The following is a 6,101-nucleotide window of genomic DNA, read 5'->3' as shown; positions in this document are numbered from 1 at the left end:
TTTTCCACCAATGCTTTCTCTTTAAGGAGGATATTTCCTACATTCTTAAAAAAAATAATAATAATAATCTTACAGGAACAGATGACTGTTTGGAGACTGATAGATTATCTGTCTACTCTGAGAAAAAAAAAACAGAGCAGCAAATTCATTCATATTCTTTCATTCTTTTTCCCCTGTGAAATGCAATATATGCCACTGCACTTCCTCCTGATTGACAATAACTGATGACAAATCAAATTTAAGATGGTAGTTTTGGATTTGCCTTTTTTGTTCCCCCTTAAAGAGGCTGGGGCCTGTGGACATACTGTGGAATTTAAACAATTAACACCTCATAACTTATTGGAGTGGTTGAGAAGCATTGAACTTTGTGCAGAGGGTATCTTGTAATACACGGAGTTAACTGGGAAGAGAAGCAATGGATGTTGGTTAATCTACAAAGGAGCAGGTTTTTTTCCTGGTTAAGTAATTGTTTCCTAGTACAAGGTCACCTTTCAAATGACTCACAGATTGTCTTGCTGCTGCTTATAGAAAATTAGCATTAGGATATCAATTAAACAAAAAAGTAATTTTGAAAGTGAATTTTCTAGAATCAGCAGGATATTGCAGCACTGTAAATAAACCTCTTAAGCTGAGGAAAAGTAGTTCACATCCAGCAAATGTTAAATTTTTATCAATTGCTAAAGATTTACACAGACCAGCCACAGTAACTGTGCCTGACCCTAGGACCCCACGAAGAATGCCAAGTGCAAGTGAATGTTTCCAATTAGTCTCCTGTTAGTTCTTTGGTTGCAGCTCGAACTGCTGCCTCTGGAGAGGGACCCCTACCCCAGTTCACACCTCTCAGTTATACCCTGACGCTCATCACCCAGGCCAAGTCAAACAAAAAATTCTGGTCAGTGGACTCTTGATTTCCTGCTGGGTTCCATTGTTGCTGGGCTGGCCACCTTCTCATGTAGCTTCTTCTTTTGGAATTGTCTCCTTATCATATCCCCTCTGCTTGTATCTGCTGAATTCCAAGAGTTCTTCTGCTACCAGCATTGTTACATTTGTTAGATCAAAAGTTTGGTCAGCTCTTGCAGCCTAAGGACACTATTCAGACAGGAGAATACAAGTAACCTAATTTTCTCTGTAACTGTTGATAGTTCTTTATCTTACTCCTTAAAATAATCAGTTGTTTGTCTGCTTGCAACACCTGTTTTTTAGAGCTGGAGGAAAACATGATGTCACCAGGTACTTCTGTGTTAAAGTGCCTGAGTAATCATAACTTGGTATGAAATTTTGTCTTTTCAACAAGGTAAGTCTACAGATCCTGTTCCATTTAATGCTATTTGCAGTAACAGGGAAGTTGCAATAACTGCTTTCAGTAGATCCAACATTTAGATGTGTTATGCAATTAAGGAGTGCGGAGGGTCACTGCCCAGGCCTTTGCAGGGCCCAAGGGCTCCTGTGCTTCTTTGCAAAGCTTAGTCACTATGACTTTGCAGAAAGGGGCTAGCATGCAAGTAAATTGCACCTGAAATGATAAGGAATAGATTGCTTGTTACTATTTGGAGCAGTAGTTGTTTTAATTCAGTGTGAAATATCAGTGCTGGACTATTAGCAACATGTTCAATTACATATCGCTTTATTTTTTCCCTTCTGGATTGAACGTCCTAGGAAATTAACACAGTGCCAGTTCTGTTTTACCCTTGTGTAATCTCTGAAGTTTGAGGTATAGCTAAAAAAAATTCATTATCATGGCCAAAACCAGATAGCTTTCTCAAAAGCAGGCCCTTAATTACATCCACAAAGCCCTTCAGCTGGTGCTAGTTTTAGGCTCAAGGCAAAGTTGATCTTTAATTAATTAATTTTCAGTGAAGGCTGGGCATGAGATGGGAACATAAATTACAAAACAGCCTCTGCAGAGGTGAGTGAAACCCTGTCACTGCACAGGTAAAGCTGGTTTGTAGGATGTGGCTGGGGAGTAGGTCACAACTGGTTCTGCAACCACAGGACTCCGATTTTGTCGCTTGCAGAACTGGGACTGTGTGTGTATCCCTTCAGTTTCTCCCTTTTTAATCCTACAGCAGCAGCTGCTGCTTCAAATCCCAGCTCTAAAAGCACAAAGCAAACACAACTTCCAACTGGAGAGAGATCATTCCCCCAAAGAGCTCTGTTTCAGGACAATGCAGTGAACAGGCATTAGCCTGGTGTTTGCCAGACCTGGTTTCTGATCTCTGTCAGAGCTGGAAACCATAGACCAGCTACAAATATCATTATGTTCTCTGTAAAAGGGATGTAATGTTATTCTAGGTCACAAGGGATCCTGTGGCACTGAAGTCCTGCAGTTAAAATATCCAGTTCTGAAAATGACTGTATAATATCCAGTTTCCCTCCCTGCCTTGTATTTTAGATGCAACTTCTTTTCCTGCTGAAATCTCTCAGAAAATGTTACAGCCAACACATCTTTCATAAGAGCTGGAAGTGGGCGGTGCCTTCTGTGCAGAGCCATTTTCACACAATGTATTCTGCTCTGAAGCTGACAGATGTATCTCCAGCAAGTTAGCACTGCATGTCGATCAAACCACAAACGCCAGAGCATTGACACACCTCTCCTTTGCTGGAACAAGCCCAAAGAACATGTAGTCAGTCAAACAAGTTCTTTTTTTTTTTTCACATTAAACAGAGCTACATCTACAAGCAGCTTGGTCTGACTCACAAAACGCATCAATCTCATCTTCTGCCACATGTTAACCCAGCTGCTGAGTGCTGCAGCACGCATCACATCCAGCAGCAGCTGGAAACGCTTGGAGCACCGCGGGGCACCCCGACACCCCGCAGCGCCGAGGGGCAGCAACGGGACAGCGAAGGGGCAGCTGCTGGCCCAGCACCGTGCCAAGGCCCAGCTCCTGCCTTGCTTCCAGCCGAGCCTCCAGCCCGCGATGAACCCAGCCGGGCTCGTGTGACGCTGCCGCCGCTCCCAGCCCGCTCCAGCCGGGAATGTTTTTCCAGCTGCGTCGCGACACGAGCGGCTTTACAGGAAATTTCGCAGCTCTCTGCTGCAACCTGCTCTCTGATCTCTTCACCTCCCCACCAAGCTTTCTTTTTTTTTGGCTTTTCACGTGATTTCCCCAGTCTTGACTCAGCAGTTTCCCGCAGCAGCGTTTATTGGTTTGGTTTCCCAGCACCACCTCCCCCGAAAGCGGCGGCCCGGGAGCGCTGCCGCCCGCTCGGAGCCTGCGCACGGAGCAGATAAAAAGGGTTTTTGGGTTTTTCGGAGCTGTTCCTGCCCCCGAGCACTGTCACACGCGCAGCTGAGGCCCTGCAGATGTCACCCTGTGCTGGACACTCCGTGATCTTCACTGCGGGGGCCGGACCCCGAACGCTCAGGCCGCAGGCTGCAGGCTGGGCTGTGTGAGAAGGAGAACTCGTGAAGAGCTGTAAGCTCGGCACAGCCCCCAGAGGGTCCCTGTGGTTCACCCCCTCTGCCAAGTGACTGGGACCTCTCCGGCCAGCATTAATACATTCCTCTTTCCACCTTTTCCACGTGAAATGGAACCAAATCCTTTCTCTCCCTCCTGGGAAGGAATAATTGGTTCTGCCATAATCTTTTCCCTGAGAAAAAATACAGGAATTGCCCTTTTGTTTCGAGATATCTAAAAGAATAAATAAAAACACATTAGAATAAAGCCATGATTACTGTATGTCCTAGGGATTATCTCTTGCTTCTTTTTATCACAACCACTACTCTCCTGCACCAGGAATCAGAAACATTAAGGTACTCAGTGCTTCATTAAACAGTGGACACTTTGCTTCTGACCACACACATCCATCAATTTTGGCGAGTCCCAGGGCTAAGGAAAGTTTGACTACAGAAATACTATCTAAACTGCTGAAACTGCTGAAGGATTTACAATGGATTAAGCATATGATGCAAATGAAATTAGGCATGAAATTATATTCCTCAATGAACCAAGGCTTTAAAAAGAAATTCTAATGTTTTGATATTTGGCCTCAGTACATGTCAATACCTTCTTCAAACAACTGATGTCAGGCAGTATAACATGAAACAAAACTGTAATGCTGTACAGAAACATTACAGTCCTGCTTCTCACATCCAACAATAAACATAAGGAATGTGAATGCCTTAGAAAACCAGGATCAGCTTGCCATGCATCAGTGGCTCCCAAAATCATGGCAACTGCAAAATCATTTCTCTTTACTAAGCAAGAAGGTAAGGCATTTTCTCTGCATTATGGTAACAATCATTCACTCTTCTCTTATTAAAGGAAAACAGCTGAGAATGTGAGTTTGAGCTTATGTTACTGAAGTACAACTATCATGTAAATTTTATTGTTGAGACTGCCACAATCAGTAAAGAAATTACTCATGATAAATAATATGCAGTGGATGTTTGTTAGAGGTTGAATCCTCCAAGCACTGAATGTAATAATTTACGGAATTAAAGAGAAATCAGACAACATCTAACCCTAACTACTAAGCTTTTTTTAAGGATAGCTGAAGGATTTGTCAAACATGAGAGGAGCAGAGCTTCATTTTGCTCCCTCCAGAGATACAAAGAAGAGATAGGCCTTGGGAACTGCCAAAAATTTCTCTGTTTAGGGAGAGCAGTGCCAAAATCAAGCTTCTGTCAGTCGGCTGGGCAAGAGGAGAATATCACTGTGAAAACACAAGAGCACATTGCTTTTAACAACCTGTTATCACGTCCAGATGGCTGGAGCATGTGAGCTTTGTCGGACAAACCTCTTCCTGTACATGAACACAGGTGTTTGTACCAGCTCCTCGGAGGTGGAATTCGATCCTTTGGTCTCCCCAAGGATCCCACACAGGGCAGAAACCCCTTGGGCAGCCTTTGTGGTTGTCCCATCGCTTCCTGCACCCGCAGGTGCATCAGTCCCTCCGTGACCATGTGACAATGACAATAAACCACCAGCTCAGTCCACCAGGATCGTGTAAAGGATGTCACACCTCCACATGCCCGTGGCAGGCTGTTATATGGCAGGGATGGAGGGCAGGGAAGGTGAAGTGACCAGATGCAAACAGAAATAATCTGTTTTCTGGTATTAATGATGATATTAATCTGGTGCAAAGCAAGGTATTTCCCATTCTGCTAAATTAAATAAACCATACTGTTCTTTTAATCCCACACCGCTTGCTGTTTTTCTTGTGTTATTACACAGAAAAGTATTTGCTTGTTATGATTGCTGCCATTAGATTTCACTTCAAGCTTCACTAAATTGGCATAAAGGAAACAAGTTAATCAGCCTTCCTCTTATGTCTGCAGAACATCCACTTGGTTCAGAGCCAATTTCCTACCATGCAAGCAAGAGATCCAAACATTCAGAATTCTTCACTCAGAACAAGGGAGTGTTGGAACATACCAATGTATATTCATAAGTCCTGAAGTAAATATTCCAGCAGATACAAAAGGTGCCATTCCACTGCATGAACTACCTGAAAAGACCAATCATTTTCTCCTCTTCCAATTAATTAAAGCTTAATTCAATGTCTGTCTCCTAATGGTCAAATCCTCCTAATTTGATTGCTCCTAACTCCTTGTGAGATCACTTTTTAAAAAAAGAACTTTGTTCTAAAGGAATGAAGCCTGAGGAAATACAAAATCCCCAGAGCAGGACTCTCCCTAGCCTCTGAAATGCCCCTTCCTTTGTGGTGGAGCTGAGAAAGACTTGCTGCTTTCAGAATTCATGGTTTCATCTCTGCTGCTGTTACTGACATTTCCCGCCAGCCTACAGCAAGTCAGTTATTAAATATAAAGTTTATTTCTTCAAATAAATATTTGGTAATTAAGCCCAAAGGATAAATGTAAATTTACTCTGGTTTGAAATTACGTGAATTTGAGAGTCTCGTGCAACCATGCTTAGACAAGCACACGTGCAGGTATGTAACACACGTGCTGAGTGGGCTCTAGGGGTAGTTACTAAGCACAAAAAGAAATGCAAAGAAACAGTGAACTTCTCTGAGCACAAAAGCCCTCGTGTGTGGGACCCTCATTTGTTCAATGCCCTGGTGTCTGTGGCGGCCCTGAGACGCCAGCTTTGGTTTTGTGACACTCTATGGGAAAGTACAGGATTGCAAGCACA

This window comes from Pyrgilauda ruficollis, unplaced genomic scaffold, assembly GCF_017590135.1.
Source record: "Pyrgilauda ruficollis isolate IOZ18807 unplaced genomic scaffold, ASM1759013v1 scaffold7, whole genome shotgun sequence".
Classification (NCBI taxonomy): Eukaryota; Metazoa; Chordata; class Aves; order Passeriformes; family Passeridae; genus Pyrgilauda; species Pyrgilauda ruficollis.
The sequence above is the reverse complement of the archived record's forward strand: the minus strand, read 5'-3'. Positions refer to the sequence as shown.